This window comes from Panthera onca, chromosome A2, assembly GCF_046562875.1.
Source record: "Panthera onca isolate mPanOnc1 chromosome A2, mPanOnc1 haplotype 2, whole genome shotgun sequence".
NCBI classification, from domain to species: domain Eukaryota; kingdom Metazoa; phylum Chordata; class Mammalia; order Carnivora; family Felidae; genus Panthera; species Panthera onca.
Window position 1 is genome coordinate 5,743,146 of NC_138340.1, and position 19,225 is coordinate 5,762,370.

General features: G+C 53.6%; 1 long non-coding RNA gene across 1 annotated transcript; it reads left to right on the forward strand.

The window, feature by feature from the left end:
- The first annotated feature begins 668 nt into the window (after positions 1-668).
- LOC132678108 (uncharacterized) lies at positions 669-4,075 on the forward strand. Its single transcript, XR_009609485.3, has 3 exons — positions 669-2,286; positions 2,991-3,081; positions 3,402-4,075. It is a non-coding gene; the product is annotated as an uncharacterized LOC132678108 (long non-coding RNA).
- Positions 4,076-19,225: the final 15,150 nt, after the last annotated feature.

Genomic DNA, 19,225 nt, shown 5'->3' on the forward strand with positions numbered 1-19,225 from the left:
AGTCCTGGCTTGGCCCGCCCCGGCTCAGGTGTGCTGAGTGAGGCTCCTCGAACCCCTACCCCAGCCATGCTGATTCACAGCAGCTGCTCTTGGAAGGGGACTGAGTTGAGACCGGGCAGCTTCAGAGGCAACCCCACCCTCCAGAATGTGTTCCTCAGGCAGCCTCCCTAAAAGAGACCCAGGTCACCCTAGTGGGGCCAGCGCGGCCCCTGCACTCGGCCGCTGGACACCTCCCCTGGGTGTGGAGTTGGTCTCCAGGAGCCTCCCCCATCGGGCGGCATTTCAGGGGGTTCGCCAGTCAGACTCGGCCACAACAGCCCCACCCCACCTGCTTCTCCCTCAGTTTCCCCATCGCGGAATGAAAGGCCCCTGCATGCCCCCAGCTGCCAGTGCCAGAAATCTCCTCCCAGCATGTTACTTCACGCCCCACTTCTAAGCAGGCAGGGAATGCAGAGGACGTCTTCTGCCAGGATGCACACCCCCCCCCCCACCCGTCACCCGCTTTCCACCGCTCCTTCCAGGGGGGTGCAAACCAGCAGCCTCCTCCCGGGTCTCCTCCCATCCCTCCTGCCCACAGCACGGGATCTTCCTAAGACACAACACGACCGGGGAGCTCACTTGGCTCTAAGCCTCCCGTACCCCCCCCCCCCCCCCCCAGACCTGAGAATGGAATTCACTCACTCCCCGCCATCTTCGAGGCTCGGGCCAAACTCTCCCCACCTCCAAGCCTCCCTCTCCGCGCTCCAGCCACGCTGGCCTCTTTTCTGCCCCGCAGACACACCGGGCTGGGCCCCGCCTCGGAATCTTGGTGCTTCCTGGGCCTCAGCAGCCCTCGCTGGCTGGTCCACTCAGCCCGGATGACACCTCCTCCGACAATCCGTCCCCCACCCCTTACCCCGTCTCCCCGAGGTGTCGTCTTCCCCGCACTCAGCGCGGGCTGGAGCGATCCGAGTCTGTTTACGCCGTTGCCAGCCGTCTACGCGGCCGGGCTGCGAGGCCAGGGCCCCGGCTGCGCCCCCAGCGCGGGCACGTCGGTGGCCCCCACGCAGGCGCTCGGTGTGGGCTCGCGGGTGTCAGACCCACACGCCCGCGGCGCTGCTCGCGTTCACACATCCGGATGCCCCCCCCACCCCCACCCCGCGTCGCCGCGCCGGGCTCGCCCCCACTCCCTCCCGCCCGCCCGCCTCGCAGCCGCGTCCCCGGCGCTCGCGGCGCCGCGACCCTCGGGGGAGCAGGGCTCGCTCGGGGCGGCGGCCGGGGCCTGGGACCGGATGGGAAGCGCCGAGAGGCCGCCCGGGGGCGCGGTGATGGGGACCGGGGCCGCCATGGCCGCGGAGGCGGGGCCGGGGCTCGCCGCGAGGGTGGCGTTCCGGGCGGCGTTCGGGGCGCGGGGCGCTCGCTTACCTGGGGGCGCAGGCGGCGGGGCGCGGCGGGGACGGACGCGGAGAGGAAAGAGCAGGCGCGGCCCGCACGCGGCAGCGGGACTCTGCTCCCGGGGCCGCCTCCGCCGTGGGCCCAGGAGGTAGGCAGGGGTGGGGGGGCGGGGCCTGGAGGGGCGGGGCCGGGCCGGGGCGGGCCCCTGCGGGGCGCGGGGTCCGGACGGCGCTCGGCCCCCTCCGCGGACTGGACCGCTTCCCGGACCCCCCGCCCCGCGCCGCGGGCCCCGGCCTAGCTCCGCCCCCACCCCCACCCCCGCTCCAGGCCTGTCCGGAGGCGCGCCTGGCCCAGATCCAGCGGCAGGTCCCCGGGCTGCGCCTTATCTCTCTCCTTTGAACCCAGCACCTTCGGCGCTCAGTCTGGCTCCTGGTTCCGTTCCGCTCGCCGCACGTCCGCGCGATCCCCTCCTGCCGGGTCCCCTCTCCGGCCCCGCCCAGACCCGCGCATCTGCACCCACACCGCGTGTGCCCTGATCGCGGGAGCACACGGGCCGGCCGGGCATCGATTGCTGGGGAGGCCCGGACTGTCTCGGGCCTCAGAAGCCACCTCGGGTTCCCCACTTGTCCCAGATTGAAGACCGAGCCGCCCCAGTTCGGAGGCGTGAGGCGGAAGCGCGCGCAGAAGCCCACTAACTGCCTAGTTGGGAGGTTGGGCGTAGCGGAGGGCAGGCAGGCGGGTGGCGTGCGGGGGTCAGGAGGCAGAGCAGGGGAGACAGGCCCGCGTGGGTGGTGGGGCAGCCCCCAGCCCTCTCTTGCCGGATGGAAGCCAAAGTGACCCGGGGTCAGCAGTGCGCGGAAGCAGGGAGCCCCGGCAAGCCTTGAACGGAAAACGATCCTGGATGGGGCGCAGGTAGTCTGTGAGCGTCTGGGTCGCACCCCGTAGGGGGGGGGGGGCGGTGCTCACGGTCCAGCTGCCCCAGCCGAAGGGAAGGGGGTTCCAGAGCTGCTGGCCAACGGCCCCTCACCAAGTGGCTTCACCTTTGAACAATAAGCCTCTCCTTGAAGCACATCCAGGGCGAGGGAGGGAGAAGGCCCGGCCTCTTGGGCGTGGGGCCCTAAGCCAGTTGCTTCACGTTGCTGAGATTTGATTTCCACACATGGGAAGCAAGAGGGGCCAGAGAGCCTGTGCCTCCCAACCCGCTTCTGGTCTCTGCAATTGCTGTTTCCTCCACGAGACTATTTTTTTCTCTTTTCAAATGTGCGGGTCCTTCTCCCTCAAACCCTCCCTCCCTCCCCCTGTGCTCCCAAGAGCTCCTTTGTGCATGGGGGAGAGGAAGGGCCATAAAGCCACTTTCCCAGTTGCCCAGGAGCTGCGGTTTTATCGCCTTGCACCTGGGGGGGAAGGGCGCTCAGAACGTGCCAGTCGTCTGTATTAATAGTAACTGGAGACATTGTGGAAGGGGGGAGTCCAGGCCCCAGGGGAGAAGCAGCAGATCCCTGGAGAAGTAGAGGGGGAGGCCCCTGAAAGAGGATTTGGGTGGGCCAGGGTCAGGGACAGATTTCTTGGCTACCCTACTCCCTCCTTTCTCCTGCCCCCACCCCATGTGTGAGCAGGGAGTATTCAGGACAGGCTTCCTGGAGGAGGTGACATCTGAACCCTGAGAGGTGAATGGATGGTGGCATTAAGTGGAGTTAGAGTCCAGAGGTGAGTGAAGAGGGCAGCAGGGTGGGGCCAGCCACCAAGGCCCTCCAGGGCTCTCCCAGGAGAGGCACGATCAGACTTCAAATTGGACTCTGCCGTGGGGGCCGCTGGGGCCTGGTGGAAGGGGTACGGACAGGGCTCTGGGCATCAGGGGAGGCCAGGATCTGGTTGGTGGGAGTTTCTAAGCCCGAGAACCCAGTGTGGGGTGTCTGGGGAGGGGGAGCGGGAACCCTAGGGAGGCCCAAAGCTGGGACCAGAGGCAGAGAGGGGGAGCGCCTTGCTTCCCCCTCCCCTCCGGGTTTGCACACCTTTTGTGCTTGAAGGGCAGACCCAGGTGGAAGATGCTGTACTATCTGAAGACGAAGAAAGGGGCCATGAGCCAAGGAACGCAGATGCTTCTAGAAGCCGGAAACACCTTCTCCCCAGGAGCTTCCAGAAGGAAAATGTGGCCCTGTGGACACCTGGATTTCAGCCCAGTGAGACCCGTTTTGGACTTCTGACCTCCAGAACTGTCAGATAACTATGTGTTCTTTTAAGCCACCAAGTGAGTGCTGACTCGTCACGGCAGCGATAGGAGACTCAGACCCCCAGCCTCCTGCCCAGAGTCCTGCTTGTGCTCTCAGAACCAACACCCCCCCCCCCCCCCCACACACACACATCTGGACTCAGTTTCCAAATCAGCAGTCTGGGGCCCCATCCAGGTCAGACCCACAACCCCTGCAGCATGCACCCTATCACCCACCCCTCCAGACCTCTGGGGCCCCTCTGGGGGTCTCCGGGGCTGCTGCTCCCTTGTTCCAGCAGGGTGGGGACTGAAATCCCACAAGTCTGTCTGTCACTGCCTCTCTGTGCCCTGCAGTGCCCAACTCACGCCAGGCCTGCTGTCCCAGGCCTCTCTGTGTCTGGCTGTCCTCCCTGGCCTAGCCTTTGCCAAACAAGACCTCTGTCCTCAGTGGGGGGCTCCTCTCCCCAAAGGCAGGAGCCCCCAGTTCAGACAGTCCTGGGCTCATGTCTGTGCTGTGTGAACTCGGGTGTGTGACACAGCCTCTCTGAGCCCCATGGTGTCCTTATCTGTGGAATGGAAGAGAACCAGGCCATCTGGGGGACAGATAGGTGGAGGGACCCCTGCCTCCATGCTGTTTCATCCAAGTGGCCTGAGTCAGGGCTGGGGAGGGCCGGGACGGGTCCGATGGGGTGGGTAGAGAAGCCTTTACACTGTCTGTTCCTCCTGCCTGGAACGCTTTTCCTTCTTGCCAGTCCGCGTGGCCCCCTCCCGCCATCCCTTGGGCCTTTAGTCAGAGGTTCACGCTGTCCACCCATCCTGCCACCCCCTGCCTGCCACCGCCCCCTCCCCCCTCCCCCAGCTGTATCTCCCCAGCCCTCCTCCCTCTCGGTTCCTTTTTTATCCTGTGCCTGACAGCCTCCTCCTGGAAAATGTCCACCCCTCAAGGCTGGGGGGCAGGGGAGGGGGTCCCATCTTGATCCCCCAGTGACCCTAACGCTGAAACAGGGCCCGGTACCCAGTGGGTGTTTCACAGATGTTCCTTACGGGCAGAGAGGATGCGGCGAGGCAAGGTGGGAAATGAAGTTTTCCAAGAAGGGCTCTGAACAGGGCCTACTGGGTATGTCTGTGAGTCGGCCTGCCTCCTTGTCTGTGTGTCTCCAGGTCCCTCTGGGTCTCTGTGTTTCTGTGTGTGTGTGTGTGTGTCTGCAGGGGTGTCTCTGTGTTTCTGGGGTGTCTGTACGTGAGCGTCTGACTGGACGCACACAGCTTCAACTTCTCCGGCCACGGTGAGGGGTGGGGGGTGGGAGGGGGATACTGAGCTGTTCTCCCTGGAGCGACTCTGCCTCCTTCCATCCTGCTGCTGCCTCCCCAAGGGCCCCGCCAGCTTCCCAGTGTCGGCGGGATAACCCACTTGAGTTGGTGACGGCTGCCTGCCAGCCTGAGGTTCCCAGCAGCCGGGCAGGGAACAGCATGACGAGGCTCCCGTGCTGGGAGCTTTATAGAGACAAACATACCCACCCCTGTCTGTGGAGCAAGTGCATTAAAAATTCCCATTTCAGGGGCGCCTGGGTGGGTCAGTCGTTAAACGTTCCACTTCTGCTCGGGTCCTGATCTCATGGTTTGTGAGTTCGAGCCCCGCGTCAGGCTCTGTGCTGACAGCTCAGAGCCTGGAGCCTGTTTCGGATTCTGTGTCTCCCTCTCTCTCTGACCCTCCCCCGTTCATGCTCTGTCTCTCCCTGTATCAAAAATAAATAAACGTTAAAAAATTTAAAAAAAAAAAAAATCCCATTTCACAGACGAGGACACAAGCCCAGAGTGGTGCAGTTAGCTGCCCGAGGCCACACAGCCAGAGAGGAAGCTTGAACTCAGCTTCTCTTGACCTCTTATTCTCTGTCAGTCCCCGCTTTCTTTCCTTTTGCTGGTTTTGGGGGGGGGGCACTGGGGTAGGGTCACAGAGGACCCTCACCCCTCACCTTCCCTCAGCCCTGGCAGACTCACATCCCTCACTCTTTTTATTTTATTATTATTATTTTTAATGTTTATTTTTGAAGGAGAGAGAGAGTGTGAGTGGGGGAGGGGGGGAGAGAGAGAGAGAGAGAGAGAGAGAGAGAGAGACATAGAATCTGAAGCAGGCCCCAGGCTCTGAGCTGTCAGCACAGAGCCCGACGCGGGGCTCAACCCACAAGCTGCATGATCATGACCTGAGCTGAAGTCAGACGCTTAACCGACTGAGCCACCCAGGCGCCCCTATTTTATTTTTAAAAAAAAATCTCCACACCCAACTTGGGGCTTGAACCCACAACCCTGAGATCAAGAGTCGCACCATTGACTGAGCCCACAACGTGCCCCATTTTCTTCTCTTTTTTTAAACAAACACTTGGATCTTATGTAGTCCCCTTTTTTAAAAAATGAGGTAAAAAGTATATAGCATGAAATGTACCACTGTAACCATTTTTTAAAGTTTTTAAATTTGTGTTTAGTAATCTCTACACCTAACGTAGGGCTTGAACTCACAGCCCCAAGATCAAGAGTCACATACTCTTCCAATGGAGCCAGCCAGGTGCCCCCTGTTGTAGCCATTTTTAAGTGCACAGCTCAGTGGCACTAAGTATATTCACACGGTTGTGCAACCACCCCCACCATCCATCTCCAGAACTTTCTCATCTTTCCAAACTTGAGATTATGTCCCCATTAAACACTGACTCCCTAACCCCTACTCCAGTCCCTGGCACCTGCCATCTACACTCTGTCTCTACGAATTTTCCCATTTGAGATATGTAAGTGGAATCCTACGGTATTGGTCCTTCTGAGTCTGGCTTGGTTCATTTAGCGTAACGTTTTCAAGGCTTATCCACGTTTCAGAACTTTATTCTTTTTTTTTTTTTAATTTTTTTTTTTAACATTTATTTTTGAGACAGAGAGAGACAGAGCATGAACGGGCGAGGGTCAGAGAGAGGGAGACACAGAATCCGAAACAGGCTCCAGGCTCTGAGCTGTCAGCACAGAGCCCGACGCGGGGCTCAAACCCACGGACTGTGAGATCATGACCTGAGCCGAAGCCGGACGCTCAACCGACTGAGCCACCCAGGCACCCCAGAACTTTATTCTTTTTAATGGCTGAGTAATATTCCACGGTATGAATGGACCACATGATTTATTCATTCGTCCGTTAATGGACACTTGGGTTGTTTCCAGCCGCTGGCCGTTGTGATCATGCTTCTGGGAACATGGGTGCACAAATATCTCTTTGAGTCCCTGCTTTCCAGGGATACCCAGAAGAGGGATCGCTGGCTTATACAATAATTCTACGTTTAACTTTTTGAGGAAACTGAGCCTTGTTTTTTAACTTAATGTTACTGGGAGCCCAATGCAGGGCTTGAACTCACAACCCTGATATCAAGACCTGAGCTGGGATCAAGAGTAGAACACTTCACTGACCGAGCCACCCAGGCACCCCACTTTTTAAAAAAATTTTTTTAACATTTACTCATTTTTGAGAGAGAGAGAGAGACAGACACAGAATCTGAAGCAGGCTCCAGGCTCTGAGCTGTCAGCACAGAGCCCGAGGCGGGGCTTGAACTCATGAACCGTGAGATCATGACCTGAGCCGAAGTCGGATGCTTAACCAACTGAGCCACTCAGGTGCCCCTACTTTTTATTTTTTTAAGTAAGCTTTATGCCCAAGATGGGGCTTGAATGCATGACCCTGAGGTCAAGAGTTGCACATTCCCCTAAATGAACCAACCAGGTGCCCCGAAGTTCTTTTTAATATTAAGGAAATTACTTATCCTCTGATACAAGACGCAATATTCCCCTCGCCCTCCCAGTTTGTTGTAGTTTTAGCTTGTTTATAATCTTCCCTTCCCATGCACCTCTAAGGATTTTTAGGAAGTTGGACTCACCTTTTTCCTTTGCAGCTTTTGCATTTAATTATTTTTTGTAGGAAGACCTTACCTATTCTCAAATTACTATTTTAAAAGGCCCCCATGCGCCTGGGTGGCTCAGTCGGTTAAGCGTCCGACTTCAGCTCAGGTCATGATCTCGCGGTCCGTGAGTTCGAGCCCCGCGTCGGGCTCTGGGCTGATGGCTCAGAGCCTGGAGCCTGCTTCCGATTCTGTGTCTCCCTCTCTCTCTGCCCCTCCCCCGTTCATGCTCTGCCTCTCTCTGTCTCAAAAATAAATAAACGTTAAAAAAAAATTTTTATAAAAGGCCCCCATGTGTTTTTTGTTCCCTAGTACTTTTATGATTTTCTTTCTCCGTGTAAAACATTGACCCATCAGGAACTTATATTGAGGTAAAGTAGGGATCCAAGTTTTACGCTCCCGGTGGTCCCAAAGGCATTCACCGCCTCATCTGTGTTTTCGATGCGCGCCTTGGGGAGCCCACTAGGGGTGTCACGTCTGCAAGGAGGGTGGTTGTAAGGTGTGGAGGGAAGCTAATGTTGTCACGATAGGAGAACCACTTACTACTAGATTGGTGACTTAGGAAATCAGACTCCATCTGAACCTTCAGGATTATCTCAGCAACAAACTGCACCCACAGAAAACGATCTTTTTGTTAATTTTTTTAAAAATTTTTCATCAGTTGTTCTCTGGTGTGGGACGTAGTCAACATTGCCCCCGAAGTTAACACAACAATGCTAGTCTATCACAAAATGATACGGTCAGTCTTGCGACCTCGTATGATTTCACGTGGTGGAAGAAAATGGCTGTGGACGTGGACCCAAATGCAGGTAAGTTACTGACGGAGGAGGAACCTGTGGTCGGTCTAAGGAATAAACTAAACATGGAGAAGGTGGCCAAGCCTGCTCCAGGGAGAGTGACTCAAACACCAAATGGTCAGACGCAGACCTGTGCCGGGTTTCCTGGGGCCACCATGACAAAGTGCCACAAACCGGGCAGCTCGCACAGCGGAGGCTTAATCCTCTCACAGTGCTGAAAGTTCAGTGTCTGAAATCAAGGTGCCCACAGGGCCGTGCTCCCTCCGATGGCTCCGGGAACCGATCTTTCCTGCCTCTTCCAGCTTCCACTGCTGTGGGCAATCCTTGGCACTGCTCGGCTTGTGGACACATCATTCCCATTTCGGCACATGGCCATTTTCCCTCTGTGCACGTCTGTGTCTTTGTGTCCAAACTTCTCTTACGCCGTCATTGGATTAGCGGCCACTTCTACTCCGGGATGACCTCATCTTAATTTGATTGCATCTGCAGAGATCCTATTGTGAAATAAGGTCACATTCCCAGGTACCACCACAACATATCTTTCTGGGGGACACAATTCAACCCACAATAGCATTTTTGTTTTGTTTTATTTTCTGTGTGTGTGTGTGTGTGTGTGCGCGCGCGTGCATGTGTCTATTTCCCCCCCAAATGATTCCAGAATCCTACTGAAATATTAAATGTGAATTATTGAACACAGTGTGGGGGGGGGGGATGCTCTTCCAAAAAATCCCCAATGAACTAATTTCTTTTTTTGTCTGTTTGTTTCAAGAATTAGCCTGTAGTTTCCATTGTAGCTGACATCTTGTTTACTCTCAAGTAGAATGAATTCCTTGTCATAATTTGTACTCTGTTTTCAAAAGAAACAGTTCCTTCCAATCAACCCTTTTGTTTCTGGCTCCGGCCTTTTTGGTGCCAGTGTTAATTGGAGGGACTTTTCTCTGGGACCAGTGAGCCAAAGCTGATGAAGAGACCCCTTGGCAATTCCAGGTCAATGTGCTGGGGGTGTGAAGGGGGAGAGCACAGGATATTCAGGACGTGGGTAGGAGGTCAGGGCGATGTTCCCAAGGACAGAATGTCCCTCAGCTGAAGAGGCAGGTGGGCAGGGATGTGGGGGGCGGGGCGCAGGGAAGAGGAGGGCCCACTGAAACAAAAGCCCAGTGTGACCTGGGGGTGGGGGGCAGCATGAGAGATACTGTCCTTTCAAGCCATTCAAGCCATTCAACAGCCGCAGGGCTCACCCTTCACGCAGCTACGATTGGGTTTCTATAGGAGAGTGTTGTGCTCTGATTTGCAGTCTGAGAGGTCACAGGGCCTGCAGCGTGACAGGTGCATGCAGGGGACAGAGATACGGGAACCTGGTTTCCCAGTGGAGAGTGGGAGGCTGGTGGGACCCTGCCGAAGGAGGGAGAGGAGGTGCGAGGGAGGTCTGGTGGGTGGGTCTGGACTGTGCCTAGCATGATGTCCCTCTCTGGCTGGGTGGCCAGGTGGGTGACCCTTGGGGGGGGGGGGTGGACGGGCAAGGGCAACAGCAGACTTGAGGGATGGTGCTGGTGTCTGAGAGAGGCGTGCCCTAGAAGCCGTCTTGGGTCTCCGTCAGCACTGGAGATGGGGAGTCCCTGGTGTCAGCTCCAGGAGAGGCGTGGATGGCAGGAGGCCTCATGGGTGACAGTCCCTGTGGGTTAGGGCCAGAGGAGGGGGCATGGGGAGAGGCTGGGCTGAACTACAGTTGGGCCACCTGGCTTGGGCCTGTCCTGCCGCCACCCTCCGCATCCAGGCAGTGGAGGCCCAGGGAAGGATCAATTCAGACCTTGAACTTGGCCTCTAGACCATCCTGGGGCAAAAGCATTATGGCACTGGCCCAAGGTCACACAGCCTGTGAGCACCAGAGCTGCGACTGGGAGCCAGCGAGCCACTGGTGTCTGTGAAAAGCTAGCCGCCCTGGGTGAAGCCTGCCCAGTACTTGTTCCGATGAGGACAGGGGCTGGGGTGGGGGGTGCAGGGGGCGCAGGGGGTGCAGGCGAGCAGGAGACAGGCTTGGCTGAGTCGCCCAAGGTCTGCTGGCGGGCCGGGGGTGTGAGCTCGGGGCGGGGTTGACCTCACCTCGCCTCCCTGGCACTTTCTCCGCCAGCCCCCCCCTCCCCTCCCCCTCACTTCCCCTTCGGAGAGCTGCCGGCGGGGGGCGGGGTTATCAGTGGGGGGGAGGGCGGGGAGTCCTCCGGAAATAGGAGGAGAGAGGAAGAAATCCGAGGCCAGACCCGCAGGGCTGGGGTAGGGGGCTGGAGATGGGCGGAGGCTTGGAGCTTCTTCCCAGCCCGGGAGACCCCTGTGTGGCTCAGAGGGATGGGGCTTTCCCCGGAGGAAAGGACCCCGGGGTGAGCCACTAAGCTTTTGCCCAAGACTCAAAGCCTCCTTTTGTATTTTGCAAAACCCAGAGCGCCTTGGGGTGAGTCTCAGAGGGCAAGAGTGTGTCACGCCCGCCACGCAGTCTGGCAAAGAGGAAGGCAGGTGCCAAGGCGTGGAGGTTTCAAACAGCATGTTTGGGGCTGGAGGTTAATTTAAAGGTGCAAAGAACGGAGAGGGGAGGCAGAGGGAAGGCTGCAGAAGAAGCAGGACCGGAGCCGGGAAAGTCCTTACAGACTTGGAGCTAATCTTGCGGGGCGGTAGGGAGCCATAGAAGGATTTACAGCAGTGAGGGACACAGTCTCTGGTTGTCTGGAGGAGGGCTGGGGCCCGGGGAGAGGTCGGGCAGCGTCAGAGTTGCCCCGTGCAGAGATGATGAGGCCTGAATATGGCGGAAGGATAGAAGGGGAGGGTTTTTAACTTTTAGAACCTTTTATTTAAAGTTTGTTTATTTACTTTGAGGGGCGCCTGGGTGGCTCAGTGGGTTAAGCATCCAACTTTGGCTCCGGTCACGATCTCACGGTTTGTGAGTTCAAGCCCCGCGTCGGGCTCTGGGCTGACAGCTCGGAGCGTGGAGCCTGCTTCGGATTCTGTGTCGCCCTCTCTCTCTGCCCCTCCCCTGCTTGTGCTCTGTCTGTCGCTTTCTCAAAAATAAATAAAGATTAAAAAAAAAAGTAGCCAGGACACAGACCTAGGGGAGAATATCAGCAGCCCCTAGAACCCCTCCTTCCTGTCACTCCCACCCAGGGTAACCCCTAACTTGACTTTGAACAACATACAGTCATTGTGCCTGCCATTCTGGTTTTAATTCACATCTCCCTGATGACTTAGGATGTCAAGCATATGTTTACCTATTGGCCATTTGGAGATCACCTTTTGCCAAAGGCCCATTTTTCCTTTGAAGTTTCTGCCTTTCTCTTCTTGGTCTGTAAAGGACACTTTCTATATGCTGGACACATGGGGGCATCGGGGCTACCTTCATTCTAGTCCCTCCGGTCCCCCTGGCCACCTCCATCACGCTGATGCCCCCCGGCTGTGTTGACCATCCGGCCGCACTCCACTCTGGCCACCAGACTCCACGGCCATCAATCTGCAGTGACCTGATTTCTCTGGCCACCGCAGGGAGGCGCACTTGAAAGACGCAAGTACCCAGAACAAAAATCACTGTCCCCCCCCCCCCCCCCCCCCGCCCAGGGAAAACCACTTCCATAATCTGTGTCTACTTTACCAGGAAGAGAGAAAACCATATATAACATATAATGCTATTGTGTGTGTGTGTGTGTTATGTAATTTATATAAATAGTATCACACTGTATTATCATCACACAACTTTTTTTTTCCACCCAGAAGTAGGTTTTGGGGATACGTTTATATTGAGACAGAGATAGAGAGGGGGAGCTAGTCATTCCTTCTTCACTCCTGTATAATATTCCATTTCTTCATGTGACTGCAAGAAAGTCCTTGTATCGGGCTCCCTGACACCTCTCAGAAGTTATTTCTTTTTCAAAACCCACTGGCCACTTTTTTTTTTTTTTTTTTTTTTTTTTTTTTTTTTTTGCTGCCTCTGCAGTAAATGGTTCCATTTTATTGGCCGTTTGGAGACGACCTTTTGTGAAAGGCCCATTTTTCCTTTGGGGTTTCTGCCTTTTTCTTGTTGATTTGTAGGAGCTCTTTATATATACTGGACACAAGTCCTTTGTCAGATTTCTTACGGCAAATATTCTGGAAGAAGTTTTGGGAGGCACTCAGGAGGTAAGGTCGCTAGATCTAGGCGGCTCAGTGGAGGAGAGGGAAAGGCAGGAACGGAAAGTGATGCCCTCGTCTCTGGGGCTAAGTGTCAGGGTTGACTGATGCGACCATTGCTGAGGTGGGATCCTAGGAGGAGCCACAGGTGAGGGAGGTGCTGGTGGATGTGAGGAGTCACCAGAATTTGTCCTGCAGTGACACAGACAATATGGAGCGCCACAGGGAAGGGCCCCTGGGTCAGCTGCAGACTTCGGAAATCGTCTGCAGGATAGCAGGGCATTTTTCTTTTCTTTTCTCTTCTTTCTTTCCTTTCCTTCTTTCTTTCCTTTTTCCTTTCCTTTTCTTTCTTTCCTTTTTTCTTTCCTTTCCTTTCCTTTCCTTTTCTTTTCTTTCCTTTTGTTTCCCTTTCTTTTCTTTCCTTTTCTTCTTTTCTTTTTCCTTTCCTTTCCTTTTCTTTCTTTTCTTTCCTTTTCTTTTATTTTTTGAGAGAGAGAGAGAAAGAGAGAGAGAGAGAGAGAGACAATGCATGCAAGTAGGAGAGAGGCAGAAGGAGAGAGACAGAGAGAGAGACGGTCCCAAGCAGGATCTATGCCCAGCTCAGAGCCTGACACGGGACTTGATCTGATGACTGTGAGATCATGACTCCAGCTGAAATCAAGAGTTGGCTGCCCAACGGACTGAGCCACCCAGGCTCCCCTATTTTTTTTGTTATGTTTTGCATTAAATATTTTTTTAGAGAGAGAACACAGTGGAGGAGAGGAGAGAGGCAGAGGGAGAGAATGAATCTTTTTTTTTTTTAAGTTTATGTATTTATTTTGAGAGACAGAGAGGGAGAGTGCAAATGGGGAAGGGGTGGAAAGAGAGAGAGAGAGAGAGAGAGAGAGAGAGAGAGAGAGAATCTCAAGCAGGCTCCACACCCAGCACAGAGCCTGACACAGGCCTTGGTCCCACGACCCTGACACCATGACCTGAGTGGAAATCAAGAGGCAAACGCTCAACTGACTGAGCCATCCAGGCGCCCCACACTTAAGTTTATTGATTTATTTAAGTAATCTCTACACCCGGCACGGGGCTCGAACCCACGAACGGTGAGATCATGGCCTGAGCTGAAGTCGGATGCTTCACCCACGGAGCCACCCAGGTGCCCCGATTTTATTGTTTAATGGACTTTATTAGGTTCGCAGCAAAACTGAGTGGGAAGTACAGGGAACCTCCATAAGCCTTCTGCCCACATGTGCATAGACTGTGCCATATCGACCTGGCAGAGGGACGCCTTTGTTACCATCGAGAGACCTGTACTGACATCATTATCTCCCAGATCTGTAGTTTACAGTTGGCCGTGGGTGGTGTGCATTCTGTGGGTTTGGACACACATGCAGTGAATGAATCTGCCATTGTGACATCACGCACAACAGTTTCACTGCCCTAAAAATTCCCCTGCCTTCTGCCTGTTCATCCCTCCCTCCCCCCAAGCCCCGGGCACCACTGATGTTTTCACGGTCTCTTCACTTCTGCCTTTTCCAGAACGTCACAGAGCTGGAATCCTACAGCGTGTAGCCTTTTCAGACTGGCTGCTTTCGCTTAGCGATAGGCGTTTAAGGTTCCTCCGTGGCTTTTCGTGGCTGGATGGCTCTGGTCTGTTTAGCGCTGAATAATGTTCTCTTGTCCGTGGGTCCCACGGTTTACTTATCCATCCACCTACTGGCGGACATCGCGGCCGCCTCCAGGTTTCGGCAATTATGAAGAAGGCTGTTATGAACATCCGTGTGCAGGTTTCTGGGTGGGCATAGCTTTCGACACCTTTGGGTAAATAGCAAGGAAGGCGATTGCTGGATCGTATGGTAAGAGTATGTTTAGTTTTGCGGCTAACTGCCAAACTGTCTCCCAAAGCGGCTGCGCTGATTTGCATCCCCACCAGCAGTGAGTGAGAGTTTCCTTGCTCCCCAGGCAACAGAATTTTTCTTTTAAAGATTTTTTATTTTTATTAAAAAAATTTTTTTAATGTTTATTTATTTTTGAGAGAGAGAGAGAGAGAGACAGAGCATGAGCAGGGGAGGGGCAGAGAGAGAGGGAGACCCAGAATCCGAAGCAGGCTCCAGGCTCTGAGCTGTCAGCACAGAGCCCGACGTGGGGCTCGAGATCACAAACCTCAAGGTCATGACCTGAGCCAAAGTCGGACACTTGACTGACTGAGCCATCCAGGTGCCCTAAGTCTATTTACGTATTTTGAGAGAGAGAGAGGAACAGAGAGAGAGAACCCCAAGCATATTCCACACCAGTAGCATGGGGCCCCATTCAGGGCTTGAACCCACAAACCATAAGACCATGATCAGAGCTGAAACCAAGAGTCAGCTTAACCAACTTAGCTTAACCAACGGAGTCACCCAGGCGGCCCTGGCAACGAGACTTTTAATCACAGAAAAATCTAGACAAAAAATTAGGTTCCATCTATATGCTTTCTCTTTTCATCTAAGCTTTTTTACTTAGAATTTTATATGAAAACACTTTCCATATTGTTAAGAAAAAAATCTTTCTGTATTGTTAGAAAAACCTTCCCATATTGTTAAAAATGTCCACAACATTTTTGATGACTGCATTATAGATTTCATCATCTTATTTTTTTAATGTTTGCTTACTTATTTTGAGAGAGAGAGAGAGAGAGAGAGAGAACGCACATGCGTCAGTAGGGGAGGGGCAGAGAGAGGGAGAGACAGAATCCCAAGCAGGGCCCACACTCAGCAGAGCCTGATGCAGGACTCGATCTCATGACGGTGAGATCATGACCTGGGCTGAAATCAAGAGTCAGGCATTTAAGGGTGCCCGGGTGGCTCAGTCGATTGAGCATCGACTCTTGGTTTTGGCTCAGGTTATGATCTCATGGTTGCAGGGTTCGAGCCCTGCATCCGGCTCCAAGCTGTCAGGGCAGAGCCTGCTTGAGATTCTCTCTCTCTCCCCTTCTCTCTCTGCCCCTCCCCTGCTCTCTCTCTCTCACTAAATAAATAAACTTAAAAAATTATTATTAAAAAAAAAAAAACAGAGACGCTTAACCGACTGAGCCACCCAGGACCCCACTCATGTTATTTTTAATTTTATTTTTATTTTTCAATTCAACTTTTTATTTTAATACCAGTACGGCCAACAGGCAGGGTTATATTGGTTTCAGGTGCGAATCATCATGTGCTGGTGCTGACCTAACTGCGTACCTCAGTTTGCGTTACCTGAGTATCGAAATAATGCCACGGCGAGCACTGTTATGGGCAAATATTTGCCTACTTCTCATATTTCTGCAGAGTGAATTCGCAGAAGTGGAAATACTGGCTTGAAAGAGGCAAACATTTTATGATTCTTGGTACACGTTGCCAAACGCTGTCCAGAAGGCTGCAATTTATGCTGAAAGCAGCCAGCCAGCGCGAGATTCGGTAATTAAAAAAAAAAAAAAAAAAAAAAAACCAACGAAAGTCACTGTTCAAACAGACAAGGTGTCTCCTTTTTCACCAGCAGTGAGCATCTCTGAGAATTCAGGGGTCGGATGTGTTTTCCTCTCCCGCTTGTTTCACGGGTGTTTATGACTTCTTCTGTCCGTGCTCTTTTCCATCTCCTGGCTGGAATATTAATATGAATCGATCCGTGGAAGGGCTTTCAGTTTTAAAGAGACGACCCAGTGCATTCCTTTCTGATTCCTCCCACTGCTCTTAAGCTTAGAAAGAGCTTTGAAATCGCACAGCTTTGAAATCCATTTACTTTGATTTCCTTCTAGTTACGTGGAAGGTGTAGTTTGATTTTTGGAAATTTAATTTAAAAAAATTTTTTAATGTTTATTTTTGACAGAGAGAGAGAGAGAGAGACAGACAGAATCCGAAGCAGGCTCCAGGCTCCCAGCTGTCAGCACAGAGCCCGATGCGGGGCTCCAACTCACGAACCGTGAGATCATGACCTGGGCAGAATCAAGAGTCAGATGCTTAATCAACTGAGCCATCCAGGCGCCCCTCACCCCCCCAAGAAAAACCAACCACCTTCTTAATTTTTTTTTTTCCCCATCTAGTTCTTTACAGGAAAAATTATTCTGGCCCTGCAAATGACCAAGGCAGAGGCTACAGTGACTTTTATGACCTAGCCTTGAAACTCACATACTGTCCTTCTACAGAATTCCATTGGTCACACAGGTCACCCCACCTGTGATCTAAAATGGGAGGGACTTGGCTATCAGGAGGTGACCTTTGATCGCAGGGGGCCCTCTTGGAGGCTGACCACCCACATGCCTGTAATTTGTTTGCAGGTGTCTTTTCAAAGATGTTTGCCTGCTCGCCTATTCATTTTCCCTTCTTCGCTACTAAAAAAACATTGATTTTTTTGTCTGGGACAGCAATATGTTCAGTTTAAAACGCAAATGTCCCCAGACTCCCTTATACCCAGAGGTGGCCACAGGACTCATTTGTGGCCAATGAGAGGCATGTCGGACACTTTTTCTGATTGGAAGGGGGAAAACTCTACAATCCCTACCTTTTTTTTAAAACACATAATCCTTCCCTTTTCTCACTGCCTGGAAAAATGGTCATGATGCCTGGAAGCACAGCAGCCATCTTGAGGCCAAGAGGACAAAAGCCACACGGCTAAAGATGATGGTGGAGGGGGCACCTGGGTGACTCAGGTGGTTGAGCGTCCGACTTCGGCTCAGGCCATGATCTCACTACTTGTGAGTTCAAGCCCCACATCAGCCTGGCTGCTGTCAGTGCCGAGCCCACGTCAGACCCTCTGGCCCCCTCGCCCTGCCCCTCCCCCACTTGCGCTCTCTCAAAAATAAATAAAAACATTAAAAACAAATGGATAAAAGACAATAAAGATGATGATGGAAAAGAGAAGGAGCCCAGGTCCCAGGGGCATCATAAGACCCCCTTACTGGTGCCAGATTCCTCACTTCCAGACTTCACCTTCTTTGAAGAACAGCAAACTTCTCCCTCTATTTCAGCCACTTCGTTGTTTCGTTTTGTTTTGTTCTTCGGTCATGTATAGTGACAAGAAATTCCAGAGTGGTTCTGATGTCGTATGGGATAAGGATCCTTTCTTCCTCCCAAATAGGTAACTGTTTTATCACCGTTTACCGATCTGTGACACCACCTCCATTATGCAAAAACCACGCACACACGCACGCAAGACTTTGGTCCTGGGATGTGGTCTCCAATCTTCCTGCTAGAGCAACATTGTTTTCACTGTTCTTGCCGTATGTTGCGTTTTCATATCTGGTAAGGCTTCCTTCTTCCTCCTCTTTTTCCTTCAATTATCTTTACCTCTTTATCCTTCTTGGGGACTTTTGAGTTGACGTGTCAATCCCCCTACCTCGCTGCCGCGATATTTTAAGTCAGAGTCTGGTAGTAAAGGGCAGCTTTTTAGGTTTGGTGCAGATCAGCTTTGTCTCACTGGTTTCATTTTCTAGACGGTTTATAGGGTCTGCGCCGGATCACGCCAGACGCTGTGCTTAGGGTTCCCCACTGCTCTCTGGTTGGATTTACACAGCCCTCACTGGAAATAGGTAACATTATTTGCTCCATTTCACAGATGAGAATGCTGAGGTCCTGAAGTTGTCCAGTGTTCATAAAGCTAATAAAGGGCTGGACATACGATTCAAACTCGGACGCCCAACTCTGAAGGCCGTTTGAACTCCTCCAACGGTCCTGCCTCCCTATCGTGGCCTCGGTGCCCCCAGAAAGGCACCATTTTCATCTAGAGTCGGCTCAAGGGGTGGCCAACAGCTTCAGCCAGTTGACAGAGGCTGCTGAACTCCCAGAGAGAATAATTCCCGTGAACCCCTGCTCTCTGCCTTCCCGCCCGGTCCTTGTGTTTATGGCCAACACTCCCAGAGAGCCGCAGAGAGAAATTCAGAATGTTCCCGGGCAAAGAAAAATGTCAGGAGCCAGAAGGTAGAAACCTGTTATGTGAGGGGGTGGGGGTGGGGGAAGCAATGACCAGAGCCCCCCCCCCCCCAGCTCCCAGACACCCCCACCCCCACCAGGCAGCTTCACTCAAGTTCAGTATCCCACTTCCTGTGACCTAAAACCATCAGCGTTTCTATAGTCCCTCACCTCTCTGTCCTCTTTATCCTCAAGGTAGCTTGGCCCAAGTCCTGAACAGGAGGCAGTGAATCCATCCATTCGGGGCATCCCCAGATATTAACTGAACAGCTACTCTGGGCAAAGCACGATGCCAGGGAGTCAGCAGTGATGAGGGCCCTGCTCCCCGGAGCTGGCGGTGTAGAGGCCAGTGATAGATGGCCCGTCTCTCTCTGAACAGGCTCCCCTGGAACTTTCTCCAACAGTGTGTGTGCTGATGGGCTGTCTGCAGCTGCCGTCCTCTCTCGAGTTGGCTGAGTCTGGATCATTCCGCCAATCCATCCATCAGGGGGAGTGTCCGGCAGGACTTGGGATCCCCTGAGGATGTGACTGTTGGCAGGTCGGCTGACTGCCCATCCGGGCTGGGTCTGTGCCCAGCCACGGGTCCCCCAGGGGACCCAGACTCAGGCACAACGTGGTTCTCAGTCACCTGGATGGCTTTGCAGGGATGGCCCGTCCTTTGGGCACTGGGCCCAGGGCCCATGACATGTTTAGGGGCCCATGAAAATGCTTGAAATGTAATTTTTTTTTTTTTAAGGTCAGAAACAAAAAAGGGAAGGGGTGCTTGGGTGGCTCAGTCGGCTCAGGTTATGATCTCGCGGTTCGGGAGATTGAGCCCCGCGACGAGCTCTGCACTGACAGCCAGAGCCTGCTTGGGATTCCCTCCCTCTC